Source organism: Rhinopithecus bieti, unplaced genomic scaffold (genome assembly GCF_001698545.2).
Source record: "Rhinopithecus bieti isolate Rb0 unplaced genomic scaffold, ASM169854v2 scaffold_13617, whole genome shotgun sequence".
In the NCBI taxonomy this organism is placed as follows: domain Eukaryota; kingdom Metazoa; phylum Chordata; class Mammalia; order Primates; family Cercopithecidae; genus Rhinopithecus; species Rhinopithecus bieti.
The window spans coordinates 2070959-2089804 of record NW_016807714.1 but is presented as its reverse complement, the minus strand read 5'-3'; the positions used below and the strand labels follow the sequence as shown (position 1 = coordinate 2089804).

Sequence of the window (18846 nt, the reverse complement as noted above, 5' to 3'; positions counted from 1 at the left end):
CTGGAGCTTTAACTTTATTCAAGATCAGAAAGGATATGCTAACTTTTTAGTAAAAATTCAACTCAAAAATGGGTATTTTCCTCAAAACCTGCCCTTATGACCTGCAGATCCTGTGCCCCAGAAACCATGGGATGTCTCAATTCCTATGCAGGCAAAGGAGGGGAGCTTCACACTCGGCAGACCTCATAGCTGTTACACCAAGTGGGTACCTCTTTACATCTTATGGTATTTCTCCCCAAAAATGCTGAAAATACTGTTGTTTTGTAGATATATTTAAAATATACATTTCTCAAATTCAGGTAGCTCTTTTACTATCTCTAATATTTCTATTCCTTTATTTGATTTTCTTCATTTTTTTACTCCTGATTCAAGAGTCTAGATTCCATTGCCATATTACTATGAGGAAGATGAATCCGGTTTATTCATAATTAAAATTTATTATTCTATGTTTTGTTTTTTTTTTGTTTTTTTTTTTTTTTTTGAGACGAAGTCTTGCTCTTGCTTCCCCAGGCTGGAGCTGCAATGCGCACGATCTCAGCTCCTGCAACCTCTGGGCCTCCTGGGTTCAAGCAATTCTCCTTCCTCAGCGGGCCTCCCGAGCTAGCTTGGACGATTACAGGGCGGCCTGCTCCACACCGCCGACTAATTTTTGGTATTTTTAGTAGGAAATGAGTTTTCACCTTGTTGGCCAAGCTGGTCTCGCAACTCCTGACCTCAGGCTGAATCCGCCCGCCTGGCTCCCAAAGTGCTGGGATACAGGCAGAGCCCCACCACGGGCCCGGCCAGGGATACAGCTCTTAAAACTGAATCAGGCCGGGCGTGGTGCGGCTCAAGTCTGCCTAATCCCAGCACTTTGCGCGGAGGCCCGAGACAGCGGCGGATCACTGAGGTCAGGACGGATCGAGGACCATCCTGGCCAACAGTGAAACCTCGCTCTCTACTAAAAAATACAAAAAACTAGCCCGGGGCCGACGCGGTGGCGCGACCCCGCCTGCTGAGGTCCCAGCCTACTCTGGAGGCTGAGCAGGAGAATGGCCGTAAAACCCGGGAGGCAGAGCTTGCATGTGAGCTGAGATCCGGGCCACTGCACTCCAGCAACTGCGGCGGACCAGAGCCGGAACCCGTGCGAGACTCCGTCTCAAAAAAAAAAACTGAATCAGAACCATTTCTGGTAGCAGCCAGCTACAAAGGAATCAAATGTATGAGATTCAAGCCACTTCAAATTCTCAACATGTTAAGTGCCTGAGATAGAGAAGGGCTGTCTTCACCCCAGGCCCCCACCCCCAACATCTGTCAGCTTGGTGGGGAAGAAATAGGCACTAGGATATTGTTCCTTTTTGTTTGTTTGTTTTACAGACGGTCTTGCTCTGTCACCAGGTTGGAGTGCAGTGGTGCCATCATGGGTCACCGCTGCTTCAAACTCCTGGGCTGAAGCAATCCTCCCACCTCAGCTTCCCAAAAGGTTAGGATTACAGGCATGAGCTGCTGTGCCCATCCAGGCATTGATCCTTAAGTCCACAGCAAAACACCACGATGTAGACAAAAGCTTGTTCCCCCTTCTATGTACAGACACTGGTGAGAGAAACTGACAACAGTGAGGTATTAACTCCAGAGAGGAACTGGTAACTGATTTTGTTAACCTGAGAAAGGAGCTGACATCACTAGTGTTTTACTTCAGAGCAACTGAAACCACTGACGTGAAATTCCAGAGGAACTACTATTACTGAGATGTTACTTCAGAGGGACTGAGATCACTGAAGTGAAACTTCAGATTAGCTCAGGTAACCGAGGTGTTAACTTTAGAGGCGTTATCCATTCCCTGAGGTGTTGTTTCCAATAGATGAAATAACTAAGGTGTTACTTCAGAGAAGACAAGAGCGTAACTGTTTCTTTGGAGAAGAGCTGAGATCACTGAGGTGTCACTTCAGAAAGAGAGACAATTTGTGTTACTTCAGAGGATCTGAGTACACTGAGGTGTTTCATCAGAGAGGAGTTGAGATCACTGGGTGTTACTTCTGAAAGGAACAGACATCACTAATGGGTACTGCAGAGTGGCTCTGACCACTGAGGTTTACTTCAGAGGAGCTGAAATAACATAAATGGGATGCTAAGGTAATACTTTAGAGATAGATCATTGAGGTAATTCTTCAGAGACGCTGAGATCACAGAGGTGTCTCTTCAGAGAAGTTGAAATCACTAACGTGAAACTCCAGAATGGAGGTCACTGACTGCTATTTCACAAAGGAAGTGAAATCACTATATTGTACCATCAGAAAGATGAGAATGCTGAGATGTTACTTAGGAGCTGAGATCACTGAGGTTCTGCTTCAGAGTAAAGCTGATATCAATGAGGTGTTACTTAAGGGAGGAGCTGAGGTTACTGAGGTATTATTCAGGACCACGATGGTATCCCTCAGGTGTTAGAAGCTGAGATCACAGAGATGTTACTTAACAGAGGCTGAGACTGCTGACGTGATTCTTCAGAAAGGAAATGAGATCACTAAGCTGTTACTTTAGAAAGGAGACGAAACAACTCCAGCTGATTACTGGAGTTGAGATCACACAGATGTTACTTCAGAGATGGCTGAAATCACTAAGGTGATTCTTTAGAGAAAGGTTGAGATCACTAGGGGTGACGCTTTAAAAAGAGGTTACTTTAGGGAAAAGCTATGACCACTGAGATGTTACTTCAGAATGGAGCTGAGATCACTGAGGTAATAGTCCAAAGAGGAACTGAGATTACTGAGGTGTTACTTCAGAGCCAAGAGATCACTCAGGTTCCTAGATGAGATCACTGAGGTGAAAGTCCAGAAACCTGAGATCACATCAATGTTAATTTAGAGAGAAAATGAGAACACTGTGGTGCTATCTTAAATATTCTATGAAGGGAAGCTGCTAACCCGTATTAGTTGAGTCCGCAGCTGGCATGTGACTCAGTGGCAGCTGCTCAGTGCCCACTACTATTCAGGCCCCAATTTCTAATCATTAAAGACAAAGTCATATTCCAATTAAGAAGAGAATAATTCAGTTAAATTCAATACACAGGAACATTTGTTTAGAAAGACTGTGTATCACAGGACAACTTAAGTTACACAGTACAAGTTATTCTGGATTCCAGTGACCTAGGTTTTCAGGGAAATCCTTCCAAAAAGTACAGTTTGTTTTCCTGCCTTCTTAAAGTGAGCTTAATATCATTCTGCCTGTTCTTGCTGTGTCAGGCTGCCATTGATCCACTGGCGAGAATGCAGGCTCAGGTGTCCATGGAGCCAGGAAGTGGGCTTCAATGCCCTTCTTTCTGAGGAGGATTCCCAGGCCATGTATTCTTGCCACTCACTTCCTCCTCTCCAAGGAGAAAGGTGGCACATGACCTACTGGAACATATGGGCTGTCTACCTTTTTGGAATATATCAAAGGCCAGGGCCCTGAACTTTCATGCTGATAACAGCCTTCTCAACCATTATCTGCTGCCTCTGATTTGTCGGCAGCATTCCACCTTTATTTTGGATTTGTTTTATTCAGAAGTCTGTATGTTTTAGGTATTTAAATACTTCTCTTTGGCTAGGCACAATGGCTCACACCTGTAATCCCAGCACTTTGGGAGGCTGAGGTGGGCAGATCGCTTGAACCCAGGACTTTAAGACCAGCCAGACCAACATGGTGAAAATGCTTCTCTAAAAAAAAAAAAAAAAAAAAAAAAAAAAAAAAAATTAGCTGGGTGTGGTGGTTTGTGCCTGTAGTCCCAGATATGCAGGAGGCTAAGGTGGGAGGATTGATTGAAGCTGGGAGTTCAAGACTAGTGAGCTGTGATCATAGTACTGCACTCTAGCCTGGACAACAGAGCGAGACCTTGTCACAAAAAATACATACATATTTCTTTTAAAATTGTTTATCCTAACAGCTACTAAGAATTTGAAACGGTTCTCTTCAAATTTTCTATTATTTTGGAAAACATTTTAGTCTGCCTGGAATTTATTTCTGTGTATAATCTGATGCTTTCCAATAAAAAAGTAGTGACTGGAACAAGTATTTGCAGTGAAGAAAGATCAATAACTTTGACATAAAGATCTACAAATCAGTGATCACAGGACATGAACAGAACACTCCAAAGAAGAGAATATACAACCATGGAAGCCTGGAAAAGGCTCAAGTGTGCCAATCCCAAAACAAATAACATGCTACCTACCCACTAATCAGTAAAGATTATACTGTAATGACCAGGTATGAGAAGATGTGTGCTTTCATGCATTGTTGATGATATTATCAATTAATATAATCCTTTTTCCCTGGAATTTCTCTGGGCCATAAAGTGGCTTCTTACCGGGGGAAACCCCACCCCCGATATTCAACGTGGGTTCTTTTCTATTTCCCTAAGTGTCAGCTGGTCTGAGAAATAAAGGGAAAGAGCACAAGAGAGATAAATTTTAAAGCTGGGTGTCTGGGGGAGACATCACATGTCAGCAGGTTCCTTGATGCCCCCTGAGCTGTAAAATTGCAAGTTTTTATTAGCAATTTTCAAAGGGGAGGGAGTGCACAAATAGGGTGTGGGTCACAGAGGTCACATGCTTTAAGGGCAATAAAAGATCACAAGGCAGGAGGTTAGGGCAAGATCACAAGGTCAGGGTGAAACGCGAATCACTAATGAACTTCCATGTCCCATTGTGCATGCATTGTCATTGATAAACAAGGTTCAAGAGCAGAGAACCAGTCTGACTAGAATTTGCCAGGCTGGAATTTCCTAATCCTAGCAAGCCTGGGGGTGCTGCAGGAGACTAGGGCATGTTTCATCCCTATCTACATCTGCATAAGGCAGACACCCCCAGAGTGGCTATTTCAGAGGCCCCACCCTGGGAATGCATTCTTTTCCCAGGGCTGTTAATTATTAATATTCCTTATTGGGGAAAGAATTCAGCAATACTTCTCTTACCCATTTTCAGTCATAAGAGAAATATGCCTCTGTCCTGCCCAGCCCACAGACAGACTTTAAAGTTACCTCCCTTGTTCCCTGAAAAATCGCTGTGATCCTGTTCTTAAGGTGCCCAGATTTCACATTGTTCAAACACACATGCCTTACAAACAATTTGTGCAGTTAATGCAATCATCACAGGGTCCTGAGGCATACATCCTCCGCTTACGAAGATGACAGGATTAAGAGATAGTAAAGACAGGCATAGGAAATCACAAGAGTATTTATTGGGGAAGTGATAAATGTCCATGAAATCTTCACAATTTATGTTCTTCTGCCATGGCTTCAGCCGGTCCCTCCATTTGGGGTCCCTGACTTCCTGCAACAGCTTCTGCTGTGGCTATCCCATGTCCAGTGTAAGGAGACAGTGGTATGACTCATCCCTTCTCTGGAGGAAGATGACAGCACACTGGGCTTGGCATGTGCCAGGCATCCCTGAGGCATCCCTGAGGGAGAGGGGGCATTCCCAGAAAACAGGCTGGGAAATCTCTGGCCACCAACAGCCACTCAGTGTACGGAGGGGCTGGTGATAGAGGCTGGGAGTGTCTTGTCTAGGACTTGGACTTGCCCTGGAGTGGGGGAAACTTTTGGGTGGTAGTAGTGTGTATTAGGGTTCTCTAGAGGGACAGAATAGAATATATACATATATATACACACACACACACATACATATATACATACACATACATATATATGGAAGAACTTGGAAGTCCGATGTTCCAGGACAGGAAGCATCCAGCATGGAAGAAAGATGTAGGCTGGGAGGCTAGGCCAGTCTCTCCTTTTCATGTTTTTCTGCTTGCTTTATATTCACTGGTATCTGATTAGATGGTTCCCACCAGATTAAGGGTGGGTATGCTTTCCCCAGCCCACTGACTCGAATGTTGATATCCTTTGGCAACACCCTTGCATAGACACCCAGGATCAATACTTTGCATTCTTCAATCCAATCAAGTTGACACTCAGTATTAACCATCTCAAGTCCACCCCTTGTCAACTTGAACCCATACACATCTCCTGAGATCATACATAATCTTCAAATAAAGACAATAATAAGGTTATAATTATGCCTAAACTACAACTATCTTTTGTACAACTGGAAACAAACCAATCCCCAACCCAAATACTATTACATAAAGTTAATATTTAAATGCTGACATGATGTCAATAAATCTTATGTCACATGATAAAGGAAAATGAAATAAAATGAAGATATTCTTAGTACAAGTGTATACATGCACAAACATGTTTTGTTTTTTTTTCTGAGACAGAGCCTCGGTCAGTTGCCCAGGCTGGAGTACAGTGGCGCAATCTCAGCTCACTGCAAGCTCTGCCTCCCGGGTTCATGCCATTCTCCTGCCTCAGCCTCCCGAGTAGCTGGGACTACAGGCGCCCGCCACCACGTCCGGCTAATTTTTTGTATTTTTAGTAGAGACGGGGTTTCACTGTGTTAGCCAGGATATTCTCAATCTCCTGACCTCGTGATCCGCCCGCCCCGGCCTCCCAAAGTGCTGGGATTACAGACGTGAGCCACTGCGTCTGGCCAACACAAACATGTTTTAACAAAAGAAGGAAAATACTCATGACAATTACAGTCCCCATTTCTGCAGCTGGTCACATGGTCGTAGCTGATATTGATGACTACCTTCTTCTACTGCCCATTCTGTATTTCCTTTGCCTTCAGCAGGCACCTCCACAGACCATGGTTTTTTTCCTGGTGGAGTGACCCAAACCTTCATTCCTGAAGGGTCTGGGCCATTTGTAGTCCTGCCTGGATTGGGCTGTTACAGATTCCTACTGACCTTAATCACAGGGCATGGTAATATTAAGAGATGCCCCAATGGATTGCCTGTATTCCACACATACTCTTCCATACCTCCATTGTGGAATAGACTGATTTCATCTTGATAGTCCAGTTCAAGCACCCCAGGCAACACTGTAACTCCCTCTTAGCTTGTTGACTTAAAGGTAGGAGGAGCCCAAAGTGTCCAAGTGGGAATCTGAACTTCCAGTTTAATGGGATCGTTGTGTCTCTTGGTAGCAGCATTCCTCTCTCTGAAACTAAGACCTCTAGGCCAGCAGAATGTAATGTCACGGGAACACGAAGCAAAATTTTGCTAGTGGGTCAGTAGGGGTGATGGTGAGTGGTGCCCCTTCCACTTCCACCCCTTGATTCCTGGACCCGTGAATCCTGGCTATGGGAGAAACATTACCATATATTGGACACTGATTCCGAGCATACACGGCCTTCTGGAGAACTTTGCCCCAGCCTTGCAAAGTAGTGTCACCTAGTTGGCATTGTAATTGTGACTTCAAAAGGCCATTCCACCGTTCTAGCAATCCACCTGCTTCAGGGTGATGGCAAACATGGTAAAACCAGTGAATTCCATGAGAATGAACCCACTACTACACTTCTTTAGCCATAAAGTGAGTGCCTTGGTCAGAGGCAATGCTGTGTGTAATACCATGACGGTGGATGATGAGGCATTCCATAGGCCCACAGATGGTAGTCTTGGCAGAAGCATTGCCGGCAGGNGGACTACAGGCGCCCGCCACCACGTCCGGCTAATTTTTTGTATTTTTAGTAGAGACGGGGTTTCACTGTGTTAGCCAGGATATTCTCAATCTCCTGACCTCGTGATCCGCCCGCCCCGGCCTCCCAAAGTGCTGGGATTACAGACGTGAGCCACTGCGTCTGGCCAACACAAACATGTTTTTAACAAAAGAAGGAAAAATACTCATGACAATTACAGTCCCCATTTCTGCAGCTGGTCACATGGTCGTAGCTGATATTGATGACTACCTTCTTCTACTGCCCATTCTGTATTTCCTTTGCCTTCAGCAGGCACCTCCACAGACCATGGTTTTTTTCCTGGTGGAGTGACCCAAACCTTCATTCCTGAAGGGTCTGGGCCATTTGTAGTCCTGCCTGGATTGGGCTGTTACAGATTCCTACTGACCTTAATCACAGGGCATGGTAATATTAAGAGATGCCCCAATGGATTGCCTGTATTCCACACATACTCTTCCATACCTCCATTGTGGAATAGACTGATTTCATCTTGATAGTCCAGTTCAAGCACCCCAGGCAACACTGTAACTCCCTCTTAGCTTGTTGACTTAAAGGTAGGAGGAGCCCAAAGTGTCCAAGTGGGAATCTGAACTTCCAGTTTAATGGGATCGTTGTGTCTCTTGGTAGCAGCATTCCTCTCTCTGAAACTAAGACCTCTAGGCCAGCAGAATGTAATGTCACGGGAACACGAAGCAAAAATTTTGCTAGTGGGTCAGTAGGGGTGATGGTGAGTGGTGCCCCTTCCACTTCCACCCCTTGATTCCTGGACCCGTGAATCCTGGCTATGGGAGAAACATTACCATATATTGGACACTGATTCCGAGCATACACGGCCTTCTGGAGAACTTTGCCCCAGCCTTGCAAAGTAGTGTCACCTAGTTGGCATTGTAATTGTGACTTCAAAAGGCCATTCCACCGTTCTAGCAATCCACCTGCTTCAGGGTGATGGCAAACATGGTAAAACCAGTGAATTCCATGAGAATGAACCCACTACTACACTTCTTTAGCCATAAAGTGAGTGCCTTGGTCAGAGGCAATGCTGTGTGTAATACCATGACGGTGGATGATGAGGCATTCCATAGGCCCACAGATGGTAGTCTTGGCAGAAGCATTGCCTGCAGGATAGGTAGACCCATATCTGGAGTGTCTATTCCAGTGAGGACAAACCTCTGCCCTTTCCATGATGGAAGAGGTCCAGTATAATCAACCTGCCACCAGGTAGGTGACTGATCACCCCGAGGAATGATGGTGCCATATTAAGAGCTCAGTGTTGGTCTCTGTTGATGGCAGATTGGGCACTCAGCAGTGGCTGTAGCCGAATCAGCCTTGGTAATTGGAAGTCCGTGTTGCTGAACCCATGAGTAACCTCCATCCTGGCCACCATGGCCACTTTGTTCATGGGCCCATTGGGCAATGACAGGGGTGGCTGGGGAAAGAGGCTGAGTGGTGTCCACAGAATGGGTCATCCTATCCACTTGATTATGAAACTCCTCCTCTGCTGAGGTCACCCATTGGTGAGCACTCACATGAGACACAAATATCTTCACAGTTTTTGACCACTCAGAGAGGTCCACCCACATACCTCTTCCCCAAATTTCTTTGTCACCAATTTTCCAATCATGCTTCTTCCAAGTCCCTGACCATCCAGCTAAACCATTGGCTACAGCCCATGAATCAGTATATAATCACACATCTGCCCATTTCTCCTTCCATGCAAAGCGCACAACCAGGTACACTGCTCAAAGTTCTGCCCACTGGGAAGATTTCCCTTCACCGCTGTCTTTCAAGGATGTCTTAGAAAGGGGCAGTAGTGCTGCAGCTGTCCACTTTCAGGTGGTGTCTGCATATTGTGCAGAACCATCTGTGAACCAGGCCCTCGTCTTCTCTTCCTCTGTCAACTGATCATGGAGAACTCCCCATAAGGCCATCAGTGCAGGCTGGGGGAGAGAAGGCAGGGGGGCAGGAGTGGAGTCATGGGCATTTGAGCCACTTCCTCATGTAACTTACTTGTGCCTTCAGGGCCTGCTTGAGCCGATCATGTACATACCACTTCCATTTGATGATGGAATGCTGCTGTGCATGACCCACTTTATGGCTAGATGGGTCAGAAAGCACCCAGTTCAAGAAAGACAGTTCAGGTCACATGGTGACTTGATGAGCCACAGTCAAACATACAGTTTCCACCAAAGTCCAGTAACAGAACAAGAGCTGTCTCTCAAAAGGAAAGTAGCTATCTGCAGAAGATGGCAGGGCCTTGCTCCAAAATCCTAGAGGCCTCTGCTGTGATTCACCTGTGGGGGCCTGCCAAAGGCTCCAAACAGCATCCCTATCTGCCACTGACACTTCAAGCACCATTGGATCTGCTGGGTCATATGGCCCAAGTGGCAGAGCAGCTTGCACAGCAGCCTGGACCTGTTGCAGAGCCTTCTCCTGTTCTGGACCCCACTCAAAACTGGCAGCCTTTTGGGTCACTCAGTAAATGGGCTGGGGTAACACACCCAAATGAGGAATGTGTTGCCTCCAAAATCCAAATAACCCCACTAGGCATTATGCTTCTTTCTTGGTTGTAGGAGGGGCCAAATGCAGCTTCCTTCACCTTAGAAGGAATATCTCAACAGGCCCCACACCATAGACCCCTAGAAATTTTACCGACGCCGGCGCGGTGGCTCAAGCCTGTAATCCCAGCACTTTGGGAGGCCGAGACGGGCGGATCACGAGGTCAGGAGATCGAGACCATCCTGGCTAACACAGTGAAACCCCGTCTCTACTAAAAAATACAAAAAACTAGCCGGGCATGGTGGCGGGCGCCTGTAGTCCCAGCTACTCGGGAGGCTGAGGCAGGAGAATGGCGTGAACCCGGGAGGCGGAGCTTGCAGTGAGCTGAGATCCGGCCACAGCACTCCAGCCTGGGCGGCAGAGCGAGACTCCGTCTCAAAAAAAAAAAAAAAAAAAAAAAAAAAAATTTTACCGAGGTAGAAGGTCCCTGAATTTTAGTCAGATTTATTTTGCATCCTCTGGCATGCAAATGTCTCACAGTAAGTCCAGTGTGTTTGCTACTTCTTACTCACTGGATTCAGTCAGCATAATGTCATCAATGTAATGAACCAGTGTGACATCTTGCAGAAGCAAAACGTGATCAAGCTCTCTCTAAATAAGGTTATGATGCAAAGCTGGAGAGTTGATACACCTGAGGCAAGACAGTAAAGGTATACTGCTGGCCTGGCCAGATGAAGACAAATTGCTTCTGGTGGGCCTTATGGACAGGAATGAAGAAAAAGACATTGCCAAGTCAATGGTTGCATATCAGGTACTAGGATGCCGAGACCAGCTTGGTTGGGGAGACCCCAACCCAGCGGCGCTAGAGGAATTAAAGACACACACACAGAAATATAGAGGCATGAAGTGAGAAATCAGGGGTCTCACAGCTTTCACAGCTGACAGCCCCGAACAGAGATTTACCCACATATTTATTAACAGCAAACCAGTCATTAGCATTGTTTCTATAGATATTAGATTACCTAAAAGTACCCCTTATGGGAAACAAAGGATGGGTCTGGCTAGTTATCTGCAGCAGGAGCATGTCCTCAAGGCACAGATCGCTGGTGCTATTGTTTGGGTTTAAGAATGCCTTTAAGCGGTTTTCCCGCCCTGGGTGGGTCAGGTGTTCCTTGCCTTCATTCCAGTAAACCCACAACCTTCCAGTGTGGCGTTATGGCCATCATGAAAATGTCACAGTGCTGCAGAGATTTTGTTTATGGCAGTTTTGGGGCCAGTTTGTGGCCAGATTTTGGGGGGCCTGCTCCCAACATCAGGAGGTTGTTGATTTGCACCAGCAATGAAATCGCACCTGGTACGGCAGCTGCAAGTGGAGTCACCACTTGGTTAAGCCCACGATAATCCACGAGTGTCATTCTCCAAGATCCAGCTGTCTTCTGCACAGGCCAAACGGGCGAGTTGACGGGGAGGCGGTGGGAGTCACCACCCCTGCATCCCTCAAGTCCTTGATAGTGGCACTAATCTCCACATTCCCTCCAGAGATTCACTAGTTTTTTATTTACTACTTTTCTCGGTACAGGCAGCTCTAATGGCTTCCATTTGGCATTTCCAACTGTAATAGTCTTTACCAGTCAGGGAGCCAGTGTGGGGGTTCTGCCAGCTGCTAAGTATGTCTACGCCAATTATGCATCCTGGCACTGGGAAAATGACCACAGGATGAGTCTGGGGACCCACTGGACCCACTGTAAGTTGGACCTTAGCTAAAACTCCATTAATTACCTGACCTCTGCCTCCTGACCTCAGGTGATCCACCCACCTTGGCCTACCAAAGTGCTGGAATTACAGGCATGAACCACCCTGTCTGGCCATTGTTTTCTTTCTCTTTTTCTTTTCTTTTTTTCTCTCTTTTTTTTTTTTTTTTTTTTTTTTTTTTTTTTTTTTTTTTGAGACGGAGTCTCGCTCTGTCACCCAGGCTGGAGTGCAGTGGCCAAATCTCAACTCACTGCAAGCTCCGCCTCCTGGGTTCACGCCATTCTCCTGCCTCAGCCTTCCGAGTAGCTGGGACTACAGGCGCCCTCCACCCACCACTCCCAGATAATTTTTTGTATTTTTAGTAGAGACGGGTTTTCACCGTGTTATCCAGGATGGTCTTGATCTCTTGACCTCATGATCTGCCTGCCTCGGCCTCCCAAAGTGCTAGGATTACAGGCGTGAGCCCCCGCACCCGGTCCAGCCATCATTTTCTTTCATCACCTTGTCCACTGAACTTAGGAGCAACCAACCAGCTTCATCATGTTCCTTGGTTCTCCACATATAGTCAAAGGTATTATGTATAGAGTTACCAAACTCCTTGCCTCTCATGAGCCGTGAATCAGGAGCGTGAAATGCATTTATTTTTTTTTGAGGCGGAGTCTCGCTCTGTTGCCCAGGCTGGAGTGCAGTGGCGCAATCTCAACTCACTGCAAGCTCCGCCTCCTGGGTTCACGCCATTCTCCTGCCTCAGCCTTCCGAGTAGCTGGGACTACAGGCGCCCTCCACCCACCACTCCCAGATAATTTTTTGTATTTTAGTAGAGACGGGTTTTCACCGTGTTATCCAGGATGGTCTTGATCTCTTGACCTCATGATCTGCCTGCCTCGGCCTCCCAAAGTGCTAGGATTACAGGCGTGAGCCCCGCACCCGGTCCAGCCATCATTTTCTTTCATCACCTTGTCCACTGAACTTAGGAGCAACCAACCAGCTTCATCATGTTCCTTGGTTCTCCACATATAGTCAAAGGTATTATGTATAGAGTTACCAAACTCCTTGCCTCTCATGAGCCGTGAATCAGGAGCGTGAAATGCATTTATTTTGTATAACTCTCTAAACAGTTTACACCAAGGACTATCAGTGTTCTCCATACTATTAGAAGTAGAGTCCTTAACATTTTGGGGTTCAATCATATTAACCAGCCAAATCCAGAAACCCCAAAACCAACAAAAGAACTCTAATATTTTGTTCTTCCAGAACCACTCCTGGTACCAAAATCTGTATTAGTCAGAGTTCTCTAGAGGGACAGAACTAATGGAATAGATATATAAAGGGGAGTATTAACTTACACAATCACAAGTTCCCACAATAGGCTGTCTGCAAGCTTGAGGAGTAAGGAGAGCCCGTCCGAGTCTCAAAACTGAAGAACCTGGAGTCAGATGTTGGAGAGCAGGAAGCATCCAGCATGGCAGAAAGATGTAGGCTGGGAGGCTAGGCCAGTCTTGGCTTTTCACGTTTCTCCAGTATTAACCATCACACCTATAAATTTCCCCAGCCTGTAAGCAGCTGTGGGCTCTATTAAGCTTATCCCCCATCTCTACAGGTTTTTGCAATATACCTGTGTTGTTTTTGAGCTGCAATCTCTCTCTGTCTCTCTCTCTCTCTCTCTCTCTCTGTGTGTGTGTGTGATTCTTTAACCCTCGCCTTCCCTTCAAAACCTAACATTTTGACGCCAAAACCCAGAATGGGGATTGGGTTCTAAATGAGTAAATCTTTTCTTGCAACCTGGAAAGCAGCAAGCAGCAAAAACCAGACCCAGGCCTGCTTCCAGATCCTGAGTGGACTCCCTATTCCCAGCCCTGTTCCTTTATTCTCTCTTCTTCTCTGGTCCTGGGCTGACTTCCAGATCCTGATCAAACTCTTCATCCTCTTTTTCCTTTCTTCTCCTTTCCAGGCAGCTCCAGCAAGTATCAATCCCATTGCTGGATATCACATCCAATACCCATGTCCAATTAGTGGGTGAGTCTCCCTTTATTTCCTTTCTGGATTCCTCTCATATTTCAGGGGGTTCACCAGAAAATTCCAGCACTGGGTAAGAGGTCTCCCTGGTCACCAGGTGACTGTGGCCTGCCCTCTGAGGGGACACCATCAGAACGCTCACCACTCTGGCCACTGCAGCCTCTGGGGAACTGCAAAGAGCTGTAGGGACGCCCTGGCTCTCCTATGTCCCTTCTCCCAGGAGGAATCGGGGTACTCACTCCCCTCCAGGGTATTCACTTCCCTCTGGGGTACTTCCATCCTCTAAATTTCTCACCCTCTGGCCAGCAGTATGGGGCAAGCCTCCTGAAAACCTCCTCAAGACACCACTCTTGGATGTTTCATCCAGAACCTCCAAGCCCAGGGCTTGGCAAACTCCATTAAAACTGAATGCCTTGCTGGTCGAGCGCAGTGACTCACGCCTGTAATCTCAGCACTTTGGGAGGCCAAGGTGGGCCGATCACAAGGTCAGGAATTCGAGACCAGCCTGGCCAATATGGTGAAACCCTGTCTCTACTAAAAATACAAAAATTAGCCAGGTATGGTGGCAGGCGCCTGTAATCCCAGCTACTTGGGAGGCTGAGGCAGGAGAATCACTTGAACCCAGGAGGTGGAGCTTGCAGTGAGCCAAGATTGTACCACTGCACTCCAGCCTGGGCAACAGAGCGAGACTCAGTCTTGAAACAAAAACAAAAAACTGAACACCTTACTTTCCTCTGTACTTTCCTCTGTACTTTCCCCTGTAATGTTGCCTAGTCCCCATGTAAACTGGACAATAATAGTCAATACCAAAAACCAAAACATTCAATTTCCAAATCTAACATAATCTAAAAGACTTCCTCCAGCAAAATCATAAATGATCTGAGGTGCTTTGCTTATCTGTGTTCCTGGCTCACTCTCTGCTAATCCGTTCACCTTTTCAAATCTTCCTCCTCAACAGAAAACCCGCAAAAATGCCTCCTCCTCCAGACAAGCCTTCTTCCTCTAATTTCAACCTGGCTAACAAACTAGGCACATGCCCAGCCCCTTCCACCAAAACCAGGCACACAGCCAAAGGCCCTCCAAAGTTCTCCCTTTGCAGGAGGTCACAGGGACCAAAGGCATAATCTGAGTTCAACTTCTCTCAGCTTAAAAAGAGACTCAGCTCCTTTTGCACAGATCCCACCTCCTTCCTCAAAGAATTTCTGTATATCACTCAATTTCATGACCTTATCTGGCATGTCATATATGTCATCCTCTCCTGTACCCTCACCCCTGAGGACAGGGAATGCATCTGGATAGCTGCCCAGACCCACATAGACACCCTCCACCAACAAGATGCTGCTCATAACCCAGTATGGATCCTAACTATCCCTGGAACTGACCCCAGTTGGGATTATCAGGCAACTTCTGCAGACAGATAGAAATAAAGCTATATGATATGCCTCCTAGCTGGCATAAATAAAGCCATTCCTGGCCAGGCATGGTGGCTCATGCCTGTAACCCCAGCACTTTGGGAGGCCAAGGCAGGCAGATCACCTGAGGTCAGGAGTTCAAGACCAGCCTGACCAACATGGAGAAACTCCATCTGTACTATAGCCAGGCATGGTGGCACATGCCTGTATAAAGGGGATTAAGTATTAACTTACACAATCATAAGGTCCCACAATAGGCGGTCTGCAAGCTTGAGGAGCAAGGAGAGCCAGTCCGAGTCTCAGCTAGTTGGGAGGCAGAGGTTGTGGTGAGCCAAGATCATGCCATTGCACTCCAGCCTGGGCAACAAGAGCGAAATTCTGTCTCAAAAATAAATAAATAAAGCCATTCCTGCTCTTTTCTTCTGCCTTTCAGAGGCCATACCTAAATATGCCACACCTAAATATGCCACCTTGAACCCTAGTGCCAATAAGGGAAGAATCTACCTCCATTTATACTTCATTTTCCAGTCAGCCCCAGACATTCTAATGAAACTTTAAAAACTGGAGAATAGCCCTCAAACCTCCCAAAGAGACTTAATCAAAGTGGCCTTTAAGGTCTTTAACAATAGAAAGGAAAAGTTAAAAAGAGACCAGGCTAAATGCCAGATGCTGGCAGCTGCCATTCAACAGAGTTCCCAACATGTACAGAAATCCTCAACCCTACAACAAACTCCACCAGAAGCCTATTTTAAGTGCAGCCAACAGAGTCACTGGGCAAAGGCCTACTCTCAAAACCTTGCCCCATCTGTGGCATCAAGGAACACTGGAAGTGGGACTGTGTTCAGCAAAGCTCCTCATCTGCTTCACCACCTGTAACTGAAGTCTGATGGGGCCAGGGGTCCGCCACCCCAGTTGCCATCACCACCTCGGAACCCAGGGTCAGTCTCTGGTAAGCCCATGTCTTTCCTATTGGATACAGGGACTAGTTACTCTGTTTTATTAGAATATTCCAGACCCCTTTTCAGTTCTTCTATCTCTGTTGTGGGAGTTGATGGAATCCCCTCTAGGCACAAACAGACTGGTCCTGTATTATGCAACCTATTCAACACCCCCTTCACCCACTCCTTCCTGGTTATCCCTCAGTGCCCCACTCCTGTCTTGGGGCGGGACATACTAAGTAAATCCCAGGCCTCCATACAATCTGCCTCCTGCAATTCCGCTCCTTTTATTTTACTCTGCCGCTCAGACACTTCCCTCTCCCCCTCATTCTCATTATCCAGCCTCTTGCCTTCTGTTAATCCTGAAATTTGGAACATTTTTAAACCCACAATAGCCACACATCACATCCCGGGTAAATAACCCTCCAAAACCACTCTGTTTTCCATCATCAGTCTCAATATCCCCTAACCCAGGCAGCCTCAGGGGCCTCAAACCTATTATCTGTAAACTTTTACAAGCTCAAATTCTCAAGATCCTACCACTTGGTCCAGGATCTCTGAGTTGTTAACCAGGTGGTAATACCAATGCATCCAGCACTCCACTCTCATTCCACATATGCCACTCTCCCATAGTCACTCTTCTACCACACACTTCTCTGTATTGGATTTAAAGGACACCTTTTTCACTATTCCCTTAAATTCGGCTTCCCAAAGTATTTTTGCTTGCACTTGGTCAGATCCTAATACCCACACGTCCACCCAACTAACGTGGACCATACTCCCACCAGGGTTCTGGGACAGCCCCCACCGATTCAGACAGGCCCTCACCAAGTACCTAGCTGAACTTCCCGTTGCTCCTAGCACCCTCCCCCAATAAGTCAATGACCTACTTCACTGTAGCCCCTCCCTTAACCTGTCTGTCCAACACAGCACTCAGCTTTTAAACTTTCTCCATAGGTAAAGATATTGGGTCTCACCAGCAAAGTCTCAGGTAGACCAAACTCAGGTCACTCACCCAAACCCAGGTCACTCACCTGAGTTCTAACCTCAAATTCTTAGGCCATCCCAACCCAACAAAAGGAGCTAATTCAAGACATTGCCCCTTCCCACACAAAGAAGGACCTCCTCTCCTTCTTGGGCCTCATGGGATACTTCCGGCTGTGGATTCCCAACTTCTGTTTGCTGGCCAAGCTGCTCTACATGGCCTCATGTGGGCCCAGCCTAGAGCCTCCAAACCCGGCTTGTCCCGTCAATTCACACTTTAAAAAACTAAAAAATACCCTTTCGATGGCCCCAGAACGGGGACTGCCCAACCCCCAAGCCCGTTACTCTGCGTGTTCATTCTGATAAGGGCTTGCTCTTAAACTTTTTGCCAAACACAAGCCATGACGTGCCTCTCAAAACAACCAGACTCTCATCCAGGGCTGGCCACCCTGCCTAAAAATCTTGGGTGGGCCACACTGCTGGCCTTGGAGGCAGCTCAGAAACTCACACTACCAACACATCATAACCTACGGGACCTCAGGAGCCATCAATCTCTTCTATCCCTCCCACCATCCTGCTTACAGCAGGTATACACCTTATTCATAAGAAACCATCTAATCACCTTCCAGAAAGGCAAAGCTCTCAACCCTCCCACCCTCCTCCCTGTAAACACCTCTGACTCTGAGCTGTCTCACTCCTCCCTGGACCTCTTAGGCTCCCTCCCCTCCCCCTTCCAACACATTTCAGAAGCCCCTTTGCAGGGAACAACTACATGGTTCATTAACGGAAGCTCTTTAAAGAAGCCATGTCTAGCATCTGGTTACAACATCATTGCCAAAATAAACTCCTAGAATCCAATGCTCTCCCCCCCATACTACCTCGCAACAGGCAGAACTACCTCTCAACAGATAGAGATAGATGACCTAACCAGGGCCCTCACCCTAACAAAGGGAAAGAGGGTTAACATTTACACTGATTCCTGGCCCGGCATGGTGGGTCACACTTGTAATCCCAGCACTTTGGGAGGCCAAGGCGGGCAGATCACGATGTCAGGAGTTTGAGACCAGCCTGGCCAACATGGTGAAACCCCATCTCCACTGAAAATACAAAAATTAGCCTGGCATGATGGTGGGCACCTGTAGTCCCAGCTACTTGGGAGGCTGAGGCAGAATTGCCTGAACCTGGGAGGCGGAGGTTGCAATGAGCCAAGATTGTGCCACTGTACTCCAGCCTAGGCAGCAGAGCGAGACTCTGTTACAGGAAAAAAAAAAATTACACCAATTCCAAATATGCATATCACATCCTACATTCTCACACCTTAATCTGGCAGGAAAGGAGTTTTCTAGCTAAAAGGAACCCCCATAGTAAATGGCAAACACACACAAGCTGGTGGAGGCAGCTAAGCTACCACTGCAGGCCACTATCATCCACTGTAAGGGACACCAAAAGGCTACAAATGCCGTAACCAAGGGAAATTTTTTAGCAAATTAGGTAGCCCGGCAGGCAGCCCTTAAACCCCATCATTATTGCCCAGTTTTTCCAGCATATACCCTGTATATACCCAGGAGGAACAAACCTCACTTGTCCTGCCATTCAGGAAAAAATGGTTCTACCTCAGTGCTAAAATTGTCTTGGCCAAGTTTTAAAAACCTCCTGGGCCGGGCATGGTGGCTCACGCCTGTAATCCCAGCACTTTGGGAGGCTGAGGCAGGT

General features: G+C 46.9%; 1 long non-coding RNA gene across 3 annotated transcripts in view; it reads right to left on the bottom strand.

Moving 5' to 3' along the window:
* Positions 1 to 18846, bottom strand: part of LOC108536628 (uncharacterized) — a 45861-nt gene that overhangs the window by 17519 nt on the left and 9496 nt on the right. The window lies entirely within an intron of this gene.